Below are 19133 nucleotides of genomic sequence, written 5' to 3' on the forward strand. Positions count from 1 at the left end.
GTTTTTTTTTTTTTAACAATAAAACTAATGCAGACAAGATTAAAAGGAAAGAAATAAACTGGGGAAATATTTTTACATTTAAGGGTTCTGATAAAGGCCTCATTTCTAAAATATATAGAGAATTGACTCAAAATTTATAAGAATTCAAGCCATTCTCCACTTGGTAAATGGTCAAAGGATATGAATAGATCATTTTCAGATAAAGAAATTGAAACCATCTCTAGTCATATGAAAGAGTGTTCCAAATCACTATTGATCAAAGAAATGCAAATTAAGACAACTCTGAGATACCACTACACACCTGTCAGATTGGCTAAGATGTTAGGAAAAGATAATGATGGATGTAGGAAAACTGGGACACTGATACATTGTTGGTGGAGTTGTGAAAGAATCCAGCCATTCTGGAGAGCAATTTGGAACTATGCCCAAAGAGTTATTAACTGTGTATACCCTTTGATCCAGCAGTGTTTCTACTGGGATTATATCCCAAAGAGCTTTTAAAGAAGGAAAATGGACCTGTATGTGCAAGAATGTTTGTGGAAGCCCTTTTTGTAGTGGCAAGAAACTGGAAAATGAATGGGTAATTAAAAAAAGAGAAAACTAGAAAAAAAATTTAAAAATTAAAAAAAAAATTAAAAGTCCAAGGTCTCCTATTTCATTCAGGACCATTATATCTTGCCACTGGACAGGGATACCTCTGGAGGGGAAAGTTATGCAGGTAACCTTGAACATTCCTCCCTCACTTAAATCTAATTTACTTGCATGTCATGTATTACTCCCTGATGTTATAGTTTTCTTTGAGAAGGAAAGACAAACAACAATCTCTGTGAGTAAAGCTGGCCCACAAACTGGAATTGGTCAGTTGGAAGACTTTTTCCCTCCTTTCTTCCCTCCCTTTCTCCCTTCCTTCCTTTCTTCCTTCTTTCTCTTCCTTATTTTTCTTCCTTTCCTTCTTTTCTTCCTTCTCTTTCTTCTTTTCTTACCTTCCTTTCCTTCTTTTCCTTGCTTCCTTTTTTAATTCCTTCCTTCCTTCCCTTCTTTCTTCCTCCTTCCCGCCTTTTCTCCTCTCCTCCCTCTGTTCACATAAAGTATCATACCCTTACCTACAGATGTTCTTAAAAGCATTTTTTTCCTCTTTTGCATCTCTGAACTCTCCCAGGATATCTTGGGGTTTGTTGGCTAGATTTCTTTCTAAAGAACCAGGCCTAAAACCAAAACTAAGCTGAGTCTCATTGGCCACAATAGATCCTAGGTCAAACCCCACTTGGTCATTGTGTGGGTTCTGATCGCTCAGAATGAGTGTAAATAGCTCTCCTTTCTGCTTTGGCCAGAAACACTGAGGATCTTCCCCTCCCAGATTTATTTATTTAGGGTTTTTTGGGGGACTAGGTGAAAAAGGAGATTCTTTTCTTGAATTGCTACCTAATCTCAATCACTGAATGAGTGTGGCCTCAGTCAAATTGAGATCTGTTGAAGACCTTAGCTTAAAAAGGCCAAGGTTTCCCATTTCATCCAGTGCCATCGCTTGATCTCTCTCTTGCCACTGGACCCAGCTGGCTCTGAAGGGGAAAGTGAGGCATACCTTGCACAGCCGTCCCTCACTTAAATCCAATTCACTTGCATGTCACGGTCCTTTTAGAGAACAAAGGACAAACAACAAATTACTACTAAGGGTTTAACTATAGAAATAAGATCTTTCTGAAAATAGTTCCTTCAATCTTTCAAGGATCTCTGCTTTCATGCCAGTGGGTACTCATCCCTTCACTGCCTTCAGAACAGGAATTCTGTGAAAAAACCCTGAGCATACCTATTGCATCCTTGTTGAATAAGAATACTTTTCATGTTATATTAAAGTTAATATATGGTTCCTATTAAAGTCCTTCTCTAGTGCCTTCCTGTGACTAAGAGGTGACCTTCTTTGGGTTTCTTTGGGGTCCTCCCAACCCTGAAAGTCTTCAAGATGGGCCCATCTGGGACAATCTGAATCAAGTACAAAAAGAATCATCAGGTTAATGTTGACCAATGAACAATTTCATTGGTCAAAGCAACACACAAAACCTCTAAGGCAAGAGAGGATTTTATTTTAGTGTATGGAGGATCCACTCTAATGAATCATACTTACTAAAATTAACAGAAAAAGAATGGATTGATTAAAAAATATTTTACATATCAGCATACTATGGAGGCCTGGTTGAAGTTGGAGTCAGGGGAAGCTCTGTTCAAAGCCTAACTCCCCCATTTACCATGTATGTTACTTGGATTCTCTATATTTCAGTTTCCTTACTCCTTAAATAAAGGGATTGTACTACATGACCACAAAGGTCTCTGGCCAGCTTTAATTCTATGGTTCTATACTTTTTTTTTAAATACTGGAAGGATTTTATTTTATATTCTTGCAAGATACCTCAAGTAAGGTATCTAAGCTAGTAGACATGTTTATAAAAGCAAAAGCAGTCTTTTATTTCCTATTCTAAAGCCAAAGTCCCTCTCCTGAATCCACATTAATTAGATATCACTGAAGTTACCAGAGTGTGAATTTCCACTTCTTAATATGTCTCACAAGTATTCTAATTCTCCATCCTTGATTACATTCCTGCCCTCAATGAACTTATGTTCTTATTGGGGAAGAGAACACATGAAGGAATCAGAGGAGGGGAAAGGAGCAAAGTCCAGAGGGTTCCTTTTTAAATCTAAAACCTTCACTCCTGATTACATTCTTTGATTTCATGGTACTGTAATTATTAGGAAAGAAATGAGATAAAGAGAAGTACAAGAGGCTAATCATAGCTTGTCAGACCAGCATAAGATTCTCTGAAATGCTTGAAAACAATTAGCAGGTCACCCAATATAATATTTAGCAATATAATATAATCACTTACCTCAGACAGTTGTTATGAGAATCAAATTATATATACAAAGTGGTTTGCTTATCTCAAAGTGTTATGTAAATGCTGGCTATTATTTATTATTATTATTATTATTATTATTATTATTATTATTATTATTATTATTATCATTATAAGGGATGGCATAGTGGAGGGAGAGCACTGGACTTAGAAATAACACGACCTGTGTTGAAATCCCATATCTAGCATGAATTAGCTGAGTAAACTTGAACAAGTAACTTAACTTGCTCAGCCCCTTTTTCTTCATCTGTAAAATAGGGATAGATTGCAGCACTCACAGAATTGTTGTGAAGTTCAAATTAGATAATATATAAGTGTTCCACAAACCACGAAATCTCATTTTATTAAACTAGCTACTACAGCATGGAAGTAAGTTCTTAAATTTGTTTTCAGCCATATCACCTCTAGCAATTATCAGAGAAAAATGATGTAGCATAGAATCACAGAAAACCAGAGATAGAAGGGATCTTACTGTGTCATTATTTATTGTAGTAATACTTATTGCACTGTATTATTGTGTTAGTGTACTGTCCACTCAGTCTACAGAAAAGGAAAGAACAGTCATTACTAGATGTGTTCTTAACTAAGATTTACAAGTACAATAGCCTACAAACAAATGTGAATTGGCATGTATATGAGAAGATGAGATTCCATAAGTTTAAAAATGTGGCAACTGTGTACTTGAAACAGAAGAAAAGGAACCCTGGATGCAGAGCTAATCACAGAAGCACGTCCATATTATCCACTGCAGGAAATACATCAGCATGAATCATGCTCAACAGAATGCTCCTATAAATAAAATTTGCATATTCCCTGTGTTGAACAGCAAGTTGTCAAGAAATTTCTTATAGAAAATGAAGAATCATGAACATTAGTATGGATTCTTCCAATCTAAAAGTCAGAATTTTTCTAGTGCTTGTTCATGGAACGGGGGACATAATAATCTTTAGGTAGGCAGAGGAAGACTAACAAGAAAAGAATTGTGACAAATTCTATTGGTGAATTTAATCAAAGCATTTAAAGGTTCCAAATAAAGTTGGTGTGGGGGAAATCATGCTTTAGTTTGACTAGGAGGTAGTGTGGTATAGTGGGAAGATTTCTGGATTTGAGGTTAGAGGACCTGGTTTCAATCCCAGCTCTGTCTGTGTCTTTCTCCCTAAGTGACCTTTAGCAAGTTTCGTTTGGGGGATTTCATTTCCTCTTCTGTGAAATCAGGGGATATGGGAGGGGTGGTGCCAGACTAGTTAACTTTTAAAGTCCCTTCTACAGCTGTGATTCCAAAGATGTTTATATATATATCCTTGGTTTACTCCATTAGGGAAAAATGATGAATCATTGAAGAAGATAACAGCAAAGTATGAACTTGATTATTGCCATCCATCAAGAATGCAATCAAGGATCCTTGTTTTTGGATATCGTGTTTCAAATATTAATTCTCAAATTTAAGGTAAACGGGTGTTTAATCTTGGATTCTTTATCAGAGAGATTAAGATCTAATAATAATTACTTAAAATCTTCTATAGAAGTTGATGATTGTATACCTATCACCCACAATTCTAAAGTAATGCATGATGATTGTCAAATGGACATCCTGAGGCTACTTGATCTTACTAGGTCTAAGAGACAGAAGCTTCCCACAATGCTGGAGAAACCTCTTTTTATAAAACATCCAGTTCTCTTTGTTACTTACACTAGATAAGTCTTAACTTCATTAACCATTAAATTTTTGATCATTGAAAGACAGGACATTAAAGCTATTAGACAACTGGGTTAATTAGGTCAATGGGGCTTTTACTTAATTAGATCTAGTCATATTCCTCCATTCTGCAATTGGTAAAAGAATTTCAAAGATATGGGGAAAAGATCTTCTTTACATTGCTGGTAAATTGGGGTAAAAGGATGTTAGAGGAGAGAATATATTATATAAGTAGCCATTTTTTAAAAAAAACATTTTTCTGTTACATTTAAACATGCATGGGCATATAGTATCTAATGATACACTTGAAATATCCTCACAGCTGGACAACCTTATGAAAAATACAGTAATGATCAACTTTTAAATTACTCTGCTGATCCTACTGTCATCCCTATAGAGTGGTTAGTTTTATTCTCACTTTTCCTTGGGGAAAACAGGTACATAAAGATGATGAATTTCCCTCTTCCAACCAGAAAAGGGATTGCTTACTAGGGGGTATTAAAATTGAATACTTACCAGACTATTTGCTAAACAAGACAAATTTCCATATTAAAACATAGACTAAACACAACCCAAATATTAGCAGTGGTGTTCAATGAGTCTCATGTTTAGTAAATGAGTGCATTAGAGAAGAGTATGAAGAGATTCATGGGAAAAAAAATTGGGATTAAAGAGTAAATGATCACTTTTAGATTGAAAACAGAAATTTTAAACAGATAAGAATAAAACTAATAAAATAGGGCTAAGAAAAAAGATAGAAAAAAATAATGAGCTTCCTTATGGATGGGAAGATATCCCAATGGATTCAACAATGCACAGACACACATGAGTGAGGTGATATACCATAAATCTTTTTTTATAAATTTAGTTATTTGAAAAAATCCAAGGATTATGGAACCATTTGTTAGGAAGTCAAAGCTGTAAGTACATGCATGTCCTTGTGGACAGAGGTATACAAGAAGGTAAAAAAAGGGGGGGGTTGTTTTATTAATAAATCTTTTAAATCAAAACCTTGGACAAAGCCTTTGAAAAGAATGATGTAAGCTGTTTCCAAGAAATTGTGGGCTTGCTCTTTCTCCAAAATGATCAATGAAGATATTTTCCTCAGTAGAATGGAAGCTCCCTGAGAGGAGAGACATATACATAAATGTTTTTATTCCTAGGATCTGGCATAATGTAGTGGGCATTTAATGAATGCTTTTTTGAATTATTGCGTTAAATGAAATGAGTGCAAATTATTTTAGGGCTGAACCAAGAATTTTTAAACATGGTCCACATTTGGGATTTACATTTTTAAAAAAGAGCCTTAAATGCTCAAAGGAGACTGAAATATTATTTAATAGCTCCCTTGGATCCTTTTATTTAGGGAACAAAATGGATGTAGTTCAAATATCAAAATTGCAAAAATCTGGGCTGTTAAAGAATGTATTAACTTAGAGCATATTGACTCAAGAAATCACCCATCATCAAAAAATAACTGTGGTGTTATATGGAAACATTCACCCTGGAGCAGTTTTCAAAAGGAATAGGCCCTGGCTAAGCTAGAGCCATGCTGCTATTTCTGCCAGTGATTTGATACTGCCAAGATTCAGATGGAAGAGGAATTTGTTCTTTCAAGACCCTTTGTCTGGGAGCTTTCTCATCTTTATTTCTCCAGTTTTCCCTCCCTTTTTACAATGTCTTTTACTACAGTACACACAGGCATAAACTCATATTTGTATATACTTACAGATAGGTTGAGTTTTATGTTAATTTTCTTGTATAGGGAACTCCCCATGAGGAAACTTCTACCAATGAAGCTCAGCACCTTCAAATTTTATAGAGTTGTCTGAAGTACTGAAGGATTAAGAGCCTTGTCCAGGGACACACAGTCAGCATGTGCCAGAGGTGAGACAGCTAAAACAACTGAACCGCATGTACGCATGGATAAGTATATGTATGTATAGATACATATTTATACATACACATATGATAATTTTATTAATGTTTTCATTTCATATGATATTCATTTCTAAATATATTCTCCCCACTCTTTTCCCCAGAATCCCCTCCCTTGTAACAAAGATTTAAAAAGAAAGGAGAAAAAGACAAATCAGCAAATTAACCCAAACATTGATTAACCCTCATCAAGCTTGCATTTTGAACACCTTCCCTCTATTATGGAGACTCTCAGAACATGAGAAGAGATCACTTCTAGGTAAAAGAATAGGATAGAGGGGGTTTTATAGAAGAGTTTGTGCACGAATACCAAGAGACAGAAATGTAGAAGAAAGTCTGATCCTTGGATCAGATTTTTGGGTTACATCAAAGAGTTCATGAAGAGGACAAAGATCAATAGGCTTCAGAAGATGAAGAGCCTTGAGTATCAGAATAAAGGACTTGTGTTTTATCCTCTAGAGGACCTCAAGGGGTTCTTGAGACCCTTGCTAGATCTTCAAGGTCGAAACTATTTTCATAATAATGTTAATATATTGTTTGATGATTAAATATTCCTCCCTTTTCTAACTCACATATTTGTATGAATCCAGTTTTCTTTAGATATGTTAATCAAAACAATATATCACAAGAAATTCAATGCAGAAGCAGATATGAGAATCTGTTTTATTCAAATCCAGATATTGAAGAGATTTACCAAAATATGTAAAACAATGCCACTTCTCTCACTATTTTTTTGTTCCAAAAATCATTATTTTTCATAAAATATTATTTATGTTAACATGGACTAGGCATATTACTGTTATTTAAATGAATTAAAAATAAATTGTTTTTTAAGAAAGGTATTGGTCTTAATTTCTAATAATATTAATAATTGATATTACCTTACAACAAAAGCTTTTGGGTGTTCTCAATAATTTAAAAGTCTTGACATCAACAAATTTGCGAAACTCTGTTCTAATCAACGGGGAGCCACTGAATATGTTTGAATAATGGAGTGATATGATTATTAAGACTATTTTTATATTATTATTATTATTATGAGTATTGTCAGTATGATAGTACTTTGTCAATACAATCACTGTCCTTGAAACATTAATAACCAATTCATATTACTGAAAGCTGCTGGATAACAATCTCTGGCAATTTCTGCCTGTCCCTTGAGGTACTTGGCTTCCTACTAGAGCTGTGCCAGCGTCACAGAATGTAACTCCACTAAATGAATAAGAAAAAATAACCCAGAGTTCCAGATATAATAATAAGTGCTATTTGTATAGTGCTTTCAGATTTAAAAAGTGTTTTACAATATTATCTCACTTAATCATAAATCAATCAAGAAGCATTTTTAACGTTTTTCTTATGTACCTGCCACTGTATTAGACATTTAGGATGCCTTAAAAAGGAATAAGGTTATTCCTGCCCTCAAGGCCTGCAGTTTACTAAAAACCACATGAAAAGGCTATGGGTCCTGGGTTCTTTTTAAAAAGATTTTGCAGATCAAAAGGTGGATGACTGATCTCTAGATCTAGTTATGGAAGAACTAAAAATGTAACTTGAAAACATAATAAATATGGAAAATTGAAAAGTATCTCTTCCCCACTCTTGAATACCACACATGTTTACATATTGTCTCATAAACTTGCTTCAAATTCTCTATCATCTTATAATGACTTAGGAAAAGAATGAATGAAAACTTGCTATGTAAGGCAATATGGCAACAGCATTTAAGAATACAGAGGAGTTTTTTTTTTTTAATAAAAGATACCCTCACCATTTTTCTGAACAATCTTGAGTAGAAAAATAATGGTTGATAATAAAAATAATTTATATGTGTACTTGGGATTGAAGTGAAGATTAAGCTCAAAAGGTCTTACGTCATGCTAATAGGAAGGGGGAAAGACAATGTACTTGTGAGTGTGTTCAAGCAATCTGATCAACTTTCTAATCAATCTACAAAAATGTTTTCTTCAATTCTACAACAATTTATTCACTGTATACTACATATGTAATAAGAAAGATGTGATCATTTTATAATGTCTCTGATTCATAAACTATCACATCTTTCTTAGTTAATGAATCGTGTAAAGCAATTTGAAAACTAGAATCAGGTCCAATGATTTTCAATCAGGTCCAAAATAAAGTATCTTAGACTAATAGTCCAAAGACCAGATTCTAATCCTCTTTCAGTCCTTGACTAGTGACACAAACTTGAGCAAGTCATTTGAACTTCTCCAAGTTAGCATATCTATAAAATTGGGACAAATTTCATTACCAACTTCACAGAGTTGTAATAAATGAAATAATAATGAGTATAGATGAACCTGGAAACCATGAAGCTTTATATATATATATATATCTGATAAGTCAAGAGGCTCTGGACTTAGAATGACAGTTATAGTGATCTAACCATTTGGCTTTAGTGAGATTTAGTTGCTTCATCTGTTAAGTAGAAGTAATATTTATATGATCTATCATATGGGCCATTGTGAATAAAGACCTTTAAAAGGAGATACTGTGGCATAGTGGAAAGAACTCTGTATATACACTCAGCAGAGCAGGCTTTAAATTCCTGCTTTTCTAGTAACTAATGATCACAAATCAGTCCTTTAACTTTTCTGAGCCCCAGCTTCCCAAAATGAAGCTATTGGACTAAATGACTGCCAGGGTCCTTTCTTAATTTAAAATCTATTGTCCTGTGATATTACTAATATACAAACAGAACAGTGACCTATATTTTTAGCAACTGTTGAAAAAATGGATTCTTTCAAATAGGCCTGTTCTACTACCATCCCTTTTTTGGACCTAAGGTCAGAGGGTCTTAACGTCATTTTTATAGCTCACTAAAGTATTGTAATTTAGAAAATGTTCAATAATATGCACTTTTGGATAAAAAGAAAGTCACTGGAAATTATTACATCCAACTGAAATCATACAAATGAGCCTCTTAGTATACTTATTATAAGAAATTTTTAGAAAATCATTTGTTTTGAACTTGAAAGGGAATTTTTCTGTATCTCTCTTTACATTGCCTGTCTCAGCAAACTTACAGATCATAAGCTCGGATTGTAATTTTAAAAGATCCAGTAATTAAATCACATTTCTTGAATTTTTTTCAGGTAGAATCCCAGCAGAATAGATTTATTGTCAAACATGATGAGCTTTCAGTACATTTAAAACAAAACAAAACAATGCTGTATTCACATACTTTCACTGTTATGTCATTTGCCCACCTTCTTCACTCAGCCCATCAAGAAAAATCAGACCGAATCAGCTACACCCAGAGAAGGAACACTGGGAAAAGAGTGTAAACTGTTTCCATTTTTGTTTTTCTTCCCGGGTTATTTTTACCTTCTAAATCCAATTCTCCCTGTGCAACAAGAAATTCGGTTCTGCACACATATATTGTTTTTTTAAATTAATTTTATAATTATACATTTTTGACAATATATATGCATGAGTAATTTTTTCAATAACATTATCCCTTGTATTCATTTTTCCAAATTTTCCCCTCCCTCCCCTATATGACAGGCAATCCCATACGTATATTAAATGTGTTACAGTATAACCTAGATACAATATATGGATGTAAATCCAATTTTCTTGTTGCACGTTAAGAATTGGATTCTGAAGGTATAAGTAACCTGGGTAGAAAAACAGTAGTGCTCATAGATTACACTCATTTCCCAGTGTTCCTTCTCTGGGTGTAGCTGATTCTGTCCATCATTGATCAATTGGAATTGGATTAGCTCTTCTTTATGTTGAAGATATCCACCTCCATCAGAATACATCTTCATACAGTATTGTTGTTGAAGTGTATAGTGATTTCCTGGTTCTGCTCATTTCACTCAGCATCAGTTCATGCAAGTTTCTCCAAGCCTCTCTGTATTCCTCCTGCTGGTCATTTCTTAGAGCAATAATATTCCATAACCTTCATATACCATTCATACCCAACCATTCTCCAATTGATGGGCATCCATTCATCTTCCAGTTTCTAGCTACAACAAAAAGAGCTGCCACAAATATTTTGGCACATCCAGGTCCCTTTCCACTCTTTAGTATTGCTTTGGGACATAAGCCCAGTAGTAGTATGACTGGATCAAAGGGTATGCACAGTTTGATAACTTTTTGGGCATAGTTCCAAATTGCTCTCCAGAATGGCTGGATTCTTTCACAGCTCTACCAACAATGTATCAGTGTCCCAGTTTTCCCACATCCCCTCCAACATTCATCATTATTTGTTCCTGTCATCTTAGCCAATTTGACAGTGCACACATATATTGTATCCAGGATATACTATAACACATTTAACATGTATGGGACTGCCTGCCATCTAGGGGAGGCGGTGGAAGGAAGGAGGGGAAAATTCAGAACAGAAGTGAGTGCAAAGGATGATATTATAAAAAATTACCCATGCATATGTATTGTCAAAAAAGTTATAATTATAAAATTAATTTTAAAAAATAAAGTATAAAAAAGAAGAATCTGACCACTGTTAAAGTTGGATTAGTCACAAATAAAGTGTAAGTCTTCCAGATCCCAAAGCCTAAGTTCAAATCTTCTCTCCAAGATGCCTTAGTTGTGTGACTGGGCAAATGACTCACCTTTCCTTGCCTCCAGTCCTTTATCTGTAAAATGAAAATAATAAGATCCACCTCTTAAAGCTAGTGTGAGGATCAAATGAGATATTTGTAAAACCTCAAAATGCTGGCTATAATAATAATAATTAAGAATTTCAGAAATACTCTTTGAAGATGAGAACGTGGGTCTGTATATCAGCTTATCATTCTCCAAGCTCTTTGAGTTGGCATTGAAGCAAGTCCTTAGAGAGTTTCTATGAAGTTACAGACGAAATCATTAGAATACGGAATTTCTACTAAAGCTATGTGAATTACCACTATCTGTTTAGGGGGTCTTGTGAATTATTTCCATCTGAGGTATTTTTCTATAGGGAAAAATAAAGATTGTCTGTCTTACCTGATATATGGTTAATGCTGTTTGTTGAGAACTCTGATCCACATATTGAAAAACAGCCACAAGTCATACTTTAGCCTTATTTTGGAAACTTTTCTATTGTCCTACAAGGCATAAGGTAGAGGTAGATAAGGTAGATAGGAGGTAGATAAGAAATTGACCCCTTTGGTTAGCCTCTAAAAATGAATACATGTCTTGAGTAAGTCCAGAATCTTGGGAGAGAAGGGGTACTCAGTCACAATACATAATGAAAATTCCATTTCCTTTTGGTGGAGGCAGATATATTTTGTGAAAAGTCAGGTCACCTGGGTGAGAATGAAGGCTCAATGCCTTTTTTAAAAGTGAACTGCTGTGTATGATTTTCAAACCTTCCCTAGGAAATATTAACTAGATGGTACTTAGAGTACTGGGCCTGCAGTCAGGAAAACCTGAGCTCATACCTGGCCTCACATTTACTATTTGTTAGAGCCTGAGCAAGTTATTTAACCTTTCTTTTCCTCAGTTTACTTAACTGTAAAATGGGAATAATACTAACACTGAATTCATAGGGTTGTTGTAAGAATCAAATGATCTAATATTTGTAAAAACAGCACAGAGTCTGGCACGGTATTTGTTTAAGAAATAGAGGTGTGTGTGTGTGTGTGTGTGTTGAGAGAAACAAAGACAGGGAGAGAGAGACAGATAGACACAGAGAGAAAAAGAGAAAGAAAAAGAGAGACAGAGAAAAAAGAGTAAGAAGAGAAAAAGAAAGAGAAAGAAGAGAAAGGAGATTAGAAGAAGGAGGGAGAGGAAGAAGGAAAAGGAGAGAGGGAAAGGAGAAGAGATGCTTTTACTAAGATGTAGGCCGTATAATGGTATAATATCTTCACTATATCAGGGAATCTAGAAGCCTTAGCTTCCTTTAAGGCCTAATTCAGGTGCCATCTTTTCCAGGAAGTTTTTTTCCTGATCTCTAATTAGTATAATAGCTAACACTTTTATAGTGCTTACTATGTGACAGGTATTAGGTTCATAAATGAGGAAACTGAAGCAAACAGAGGCTGTGTCCTGCCCAGGGACACACAGCTAAGAAGTGTCTGATACCTTGGAACTCCTGGTTCCAAGCCTGGCATATGTCAAGCACTGTACCATTTTTGCTGCTCCAATAAATGTAGGTTGAATTGAATTGGAGCATCCAAAGACTATTGGATCTATGGTCTGTAATGATCTAGTTGATTTTTTGGAGGTCTTGGGGCAGCCTTCTTTTCAGCCAGAGTAATCACCACGAGAATAGCCAGGTGTTATTGTCCAAATTCTTTACTGTCTCCTTGCCTGGGGCTGGACAGCTTTCTGGAGAGCCTTCAGACAGGCCTTGGTCTCAGTGGGGGGAAGTGCAGGAGGCCAGCCACCCCAGTGGTGTGAGATGAAGTGAATGAATCTGTCTCTGAGTCCCTGCTGGCTGTTATTTATTCTATTATAATTACATCATCGTAGGTGTGAATCTTGTAGAACTAACTATATTAAGTACTAAATACTAAATAGGGAACTATTAAGCACCATGCTAAACTAGATAACCATTGTCTTTATCAAATCTTTAGTTTTACACCTTGTAAGAATACTTGTTCAGAGTTCTGGCCCAAAACAATGGTCAAAGGCCCTTCCCTGGGGTCCCAGTCCTGGTTCTGCCACTTAACTAGTTGTATCACCCTGGGCATATCTCAATCTTTCCAAGCTTGAGTTTTTCTATCTATTAAATGTGGATGATATTGATCAGTCGCTCCAGCTCAAGATTTCAAGAATCAGAAACATAGTCCCACACCGAAGTGTGTATAAAATTTGATAATAGCACACAAACAATCAGCAGAAGATTCAACTGAAAAAGACACAAGGAGATTTCTGTTTCTGCATCTCTGCTATCCTGGCATCTTTATCAAGGTCTATTTCTAGGAAATGGAGCTGTACCTGTAACCAAAGACCAGGGGAGTGGTTCTACATATACTTTACAATAATTCGGGACACCTGCCAAGTGAGTCCGGCCACACACAGCCATCAATTGTGTAAGACAAAAGAACCCAGAGGGCTTCCCCCTGAAAATGTACCAATTTTAGATAAGTGGATGCCAATTCTACTAATAATGAGTATGTAAGATAAAGGTAAACACAGGGGTTAGTAAAATTCCATTTGTTATCTGTGTGATTGAATAAAACCACGAAATTTTTTGAGAGGAATGGATCTGAAAATTGTAGAGTAATAAACTCCTCTACATGGCAATATCTTGGCAAAATAGTTTATGCTTGGCACCCACATCTCTCTACTACTGCCATTAGTCCTTCTTAGGCCCTATAGAGATATAGGTTTTTGGTTGCCTAAAGATGAAGCTCGGGATTTTATTTTTCCCAAAAAAACTTTTCCTGTATTTAAGAAAAAAATTAATTCATAATTTATAATTTAACATTATAATGAAATATAAAGGATACTTGGGCAATAGAATAGGGAAATCCTCTGTAAACTAACAAATCTGTGTTTAGCCACTAGGTACTTGGAAGAAAGACCCTACATATTCTTTCTCCAGATACAATCTAATTTTTTATTTACTTGTATATACACATGTGGCCCCCCAATAGAATGTAAGCTTCTTGAGGACAGGTACTATTTTGGTTTTTGTCTGGTATTCTCAGTACCTAGCACAGTAAAGTCTTTTAAAATGTTCGTTGAATTACACAGTTAGCAAATGGAAGTTTACTAATTTTTGTGTTCACTTTTATCTTATCCAAAGTCACCTTAACCATATGGGATTACATGATCAGAAGGATTGGAAGAGATCTTAAAAGATGATGTAATTTCACCAATCAAAAATCACTTGTTCTGTAAAAATTCTATCCTGCCACTCAAATTTTATTTAATCCATTTTTTATTTTCCTTCAGTTCACTATGATTGACAAAGAATACTAAACATTTGTCTATAGCCTATGTTCTCATAGGCATTCCAGGAAATCAAAGCCAGATTTTGGAGGCAGGGAAGGAGAAGATACTCTACATTTCTCAATATGCCTTTTCTCAGAGTCCCAAGAACCAACAATTATATTTAGTAGGTCCCCATCAGTGCCCTATTCTACATTATGCTTCCTTCTATACCCACCTCTAGCTTCAATCATTTAGTACTTTCTTTTTTTTTTAAAACAACTTCCATTTTAAAGTACACACTCAGATTCTTCATTCATGTGAAGATATAAATGACTGAAACTGGCTTAAAAGTGTTACCTTCCCAAGGGTTTTTGGATGATGCTCTCTGAGCAGCACTACCAGAAGGGTGAGGGGAACTGAATGGACTCAGACATAGAACAACAGCTGAGCCTGAGATTTTCAGATCATCATTCACCTGTTCCCTTATGGTATTCTTTGTTTAGGGAGCTCTGGGCAACTTGCCAACATAGATAGGTGTCCATACGATACACCTGAGGAGATGCATTTGAAGTACATTCTTCTGGTTAATTTCCCTGACAAAAAGTATACCACTAAGGCACACAATGGCAAGGGAGGAGAGGTACCTGAAAACCTCAGGCCTCCCCTATAATACAGGCTTCCTGCAATAAAAGTATCCCTCATTTCTTCTCAGTCCCCTTGCCTTTTAGCTGTACTGTATCAAAAAATTAAGGAGTCAAGCTTGAGGAAACATTCTATTACAGTTTTCCTTAAATAACCACTGGATTATACTCCCACCATTGCCAAAAAAGAAGATTCTCTTTCTTTCCCTCTTGCCCTTCATGGGTTGCTTCTAACAGTTTACATTTTCATAGAAAAATAAATTCTTAAACTAAAGAGTTTATGATTTAGAGTTTCACAAGCATCAAACAATTCAGGAGAGTGATTACTTTGTAAAGTATGGGCCCTTCCCAATGTCCAACCAACAACTTGAATTGACACTTATAATACCTTACTCATTCTAGGCAGATGAGAATTTCAATATCCCTAGAAAAGGGAAAGTCAATGCTTCCTTTTGCAATCCTCACAGTCAGAATACCCATTCTTGCAACTAACCTTAATGTCTCACACAAGAGTGTTCTGTTTCTTCTTGTTCTGGTATCCTTTCTCATGGTAACACTTTGTAGACTTCAAAATCACCCTTATGTTATTATCCCTGCAATCTTCTCCGTGCCAGAATGAATATTTAAAGGGATATAATAAAAAAATAAAGAGACTAGAAAGATACTAAAACATTTTCCCCAGAAGTCTAATCACTTTTTTCATTTAAAAATTTTTAAATCTATCCTCTCAGAAGTTGTGTGTGAAATTGAAAAATTTTAAATGGAAGTGAATATACTTAGCAATTGTTTCACATACAACTTTCTGCAAAAATTTGCATATTTTGTGTTCACTTGTCAGTCTTGCAATTCAAGTCTTAGTACTTTATTAACATTTTATAATTTATGATATTTGATAATTTTACTTTATATTAAAGTAGGCTTTATAAATACACATATTACATGGTCTGCAGAAACAAATTCAAATTTTGCTATAATTGATTATGCTCCAGAGACAAATTATATTCATCTTTGTGTAGCATTATTAATGAATTATGAATAAGAAGTAGGCAAGGCAATTGAGCCAATGTAATCAATATTTTAATATCCCTTTTTTAATCTGGAAACAGTCACTTTGTAAAAATTTAAAGACCTTAAACATGAATGATCAGATTGAGACTTAAGAGTAAACCACTGAGATTAAGTTTTTTTGTTATTCTTTTTAGACAAGGTTAATTAGAGCAGCATATCTCTGGAGGAAGTGGTGGGGAATGGGGAAGAGGACACCCACGGCAACTTCCAGAGGACCAGCATTCAAAACTGATATTTCTTTTTCAAACAGCCCATGAAAGTGGTGGATAACGTAGAAATGCAATGATTTTATGTGATCTGCTACTGATTGCTTAGAGCTCTAACGTCAAGTCTAAAGGTTTTTCATCTGAGGCATAGAAGCAATAATGACTTAATTGAAATGCATGTTAAATGATGAAAGTTGCTGTTTAGCCACCCCTCCTAAAAGCTGAGGCACATCAGGGACAAAAGAAAACACAACAAAGAAATACAACCCAAAGCCTATAGGTCAGCCCAATAAATACATTTCATTCCGCTAGGGTTTTATTTTCTGCACAGTTAGATTATTCTTTCAATTACCTAGAAAGGGAATACAGGTGATTCTCATTTAGTGATGACTTTGGGGCTCATTAGAGGCGGCGGTTTGTTTTAAATGCCCTTCCCTTCCCCCACCGAGGCATCTTTTGGGTTGTTGTTCTCAAGCATGACAGTAAGGTGTGAATTGTGTATTGCTAGAAAACTTTTGCCCTTATGGTCCTTCTAATGTTCATCCCGGCACAATCAGCAGGCTCTGCCATTCCTCTAAGATTCTGGCACTCCTATATGCTGCATGCGGCAGCGCCAAGAACATGTATTATCTTTCTTTGACCGTTTCCTTTCTACCCTCGCTTCCCCTTTGCAAATGGGACAAACGGTCCAGCCTCCACCTATCCCCTCCAGCAGCCCCAGCTACCTTCGGAACAATAGCGGTGTTCACAAAGAGACCCTGGAGAACTACCCACGCTCAGCAAACCCGCTCCTCTCAGTCTTAACATCTCCCTGGGAAGTTAACCGTTTCTGAGCTGACATCCAGGCAGGCAAGAGAAACAAAGCATTGCTAGAGAGCGCACCATCCATCCGGAGACGTACTCATGCAGGGGTGGGGAAGGAGGAGCAACAAACCCCTGCTTTCTGGCATTCTTAGAGGGAAGGAGAGCCGAGCAAGATACCTTTGAGTGAGAACATTCCGACACAGGGATGCTGCGGTTCTGGTCCTCTTGTCAAATGCTTTCCGGCTGGAGAGGTGAGAGCATCAGTTGGAACGCTGCGGACACGGAAGATCTCCTCTCAGGGCCCGGTCCGCTCTCTGATCTGCATGGGCGCCCGCTGAGAGCGCTGGCAAAGCATTTGCAACATGTATGTTGTATTCATGCGCAATCAAGTAGTCATCAATCGGCAACCGCACCGAACTATTTGTCTGGGAGCATCAGCGCTCCGAAGCCCTCCTTAGCTGATTGGCCGATTGCTCATCTCGTCTTAACCTTGGGTTGTGGTCAACAGCCTTTCGCTAGGGATGCTGGCGGGAGGTTGCTGGTTAGGGAGTAAGTGGAAGCTTGACTTGAGATGGTTTTTTAAAAAAAGAACAAGAACGCTTTTCTAGGGCGTAAATATAATATTTAGTTTTCCACAGTTTTGTGTAAACGTTGGAGGACAAACCTAATAATGGATAACCCGGCAATAGTAGATTTGTGTTTATGCTCTGAAAATAACTAGGAGCTTAACATACTTCTGAAGTGGTCAGCTGGCTTCTCCTTGCACTAACCAATCTGTATAATCAACTTTAAATCAAAGCAGATGGGAATGACAGACTACATTAAGAGGGTTATTAAGAAAGCCTGGAAGATGAAGTTAAATAAAGCTACCTAATCCATCTTAGGAAAGTATTATAAATCACGCTACTTAAACAATATAAGGTTTTAATATTTATAGGTGATTTTACATGGCTGGACTAATGAAAACATAAAGATCAAGAAGTAGTATATTAGACTCTCTTTGGTAGAATGTAATACTCTGTGACTAGGTATTCAGTAGCAAAATGAAACAGAATAGAATCAGTTTTCTGCATAATTGTAGTATCTCTCTTCCCACTCACAAATTTACCTTGAATTTATTTTTTAAACATTGATTTGTATGCATGTTATTTCTCTCATAGAATGTAAGCTCCTAGAGGGCAAGGGACTGTTTCACTTTTTTTTTTTTTTTTTTTTTTTGAGAATCTAAATATTTTGAATTGATTGATAATTAGAAGGAAGAAGTAAGGAAGTTAGATGCAAACAGATATTTTCCCTGAATAATAATCCAGATCCAGATAAAGATAATAATAAAGGATATTAACAATAAATGGAACAGTGGAGAGTGCTAGACTTGAGATCAGGTAAATGTGTTTCAAGTGTTTCCTCTGGAGGATCCATAAATATATCACCTAATGTTTATGTGCTTCACCCACTTCCTTGAGGGCTTCTCTGGAGCCAGAAGACTATAATCCAATGCTGTATTTGACATTATCTGTGAAGAAGTCACTCATCATCCCAAACCTCAATTTCCTCATCTGCAAAATGAGGGAGATTGTTGTGTCTTGCTTTCTAGAGCTCCCACAACGCGGTGATTAAAATATCCTGCTTTTTAGAGCCCCCAAGTTGGGGTGACAAAACATACTGTTGCTTTCTAGAGCCCCCATGCTAGGATGATTAAAATATACCATCCTAGCGGAGAAGTGATGAGGCAGGACTTCCAAGGATGGTGGGAAAATGGAGTCCATTTATTTCAAAGGCTTTCCTCTTTTTATAATGTAACAAAAAACAACACTGAGCACGTAGGACCACATAAACAACTTGTTATTGTATGTAGTTTGCTACCTGGTTTCACTCTTCCACCTGCTATCACTCTGCTTCAATCTCAACACAGGTTGTCACTGCCCCCTGACTTCCCAGGAAGGCCGAGAGCCCTTAGGGGTAATGGGAAGCTGGGGTGCCGAACCAGACATTGTTAGCAGGTTCCCTCTGGGCTGAAGGGTCT

At 36.2% G+C, this 19133-nt stretch overlaps 2 protein-coding genes across 4 annotated transcripts in view; one reads left to right on the forward strand and one right to left on the reverse strand.

Moving 5' to 3' along the window:
* LOC141547648 (uncharacterized) overlaps window positions 1-7378 on the forward strand; it is a 181195-nt gene extending 173817 nt beyond the window's left edge. For 2 of the 3 annotated variants that reach the window (XR_012483567.1, XR_012483571.1), the window contains 3 exons: window positions 4225-4353; window positions 6368-6489; window positions 6645-7378. The gene's annotated coding sequence lies outside the window, so the exon portion shown is untranslated. Of the gene's footprint in view, window positions 1-4224; window positions 4354-6367; window positions 6519-6644 lie in introns of all 3 variants that reach the window. The other variant, XR_012483568.1, reaches the window with a different exon arrangement.
* Window positions 1-17465, reverse strand: part of SORBS2 (sorbin and SH3 domain containing 2) — a 451850-nt gene extending 434385 nt beyond the window's left edge. The window contains exon 1 of the mRNA XM_074276085.1: window positions 17288-17465. The gene's annotated coding sequence lies outside the window, so the exon portion shown is untranslated. The remainder of the gene's footprint in view (window positions 1-17287) is intronic.
* Between the last annotated feature and the right edge of the window lie 1668 nt (window positions 17466-19133).

The sequence above is a fragment of the Sminthopsis crassicaudata genome, chromosome 6 (genome assembly GCF_048593235.1).
Source record: "Sminthopsis crassicaudata isolate SCR6 chromosome 6, ASM4859323v1, whole genome shotgun sequence".
NCBI classification, from domain to species: Eukaryota; Metazoa; Chordata; class Mammalia; order Dasyuromorphia; family Dasyuridae; genus Sminthopsis; species Sminthopsis crassicaudata.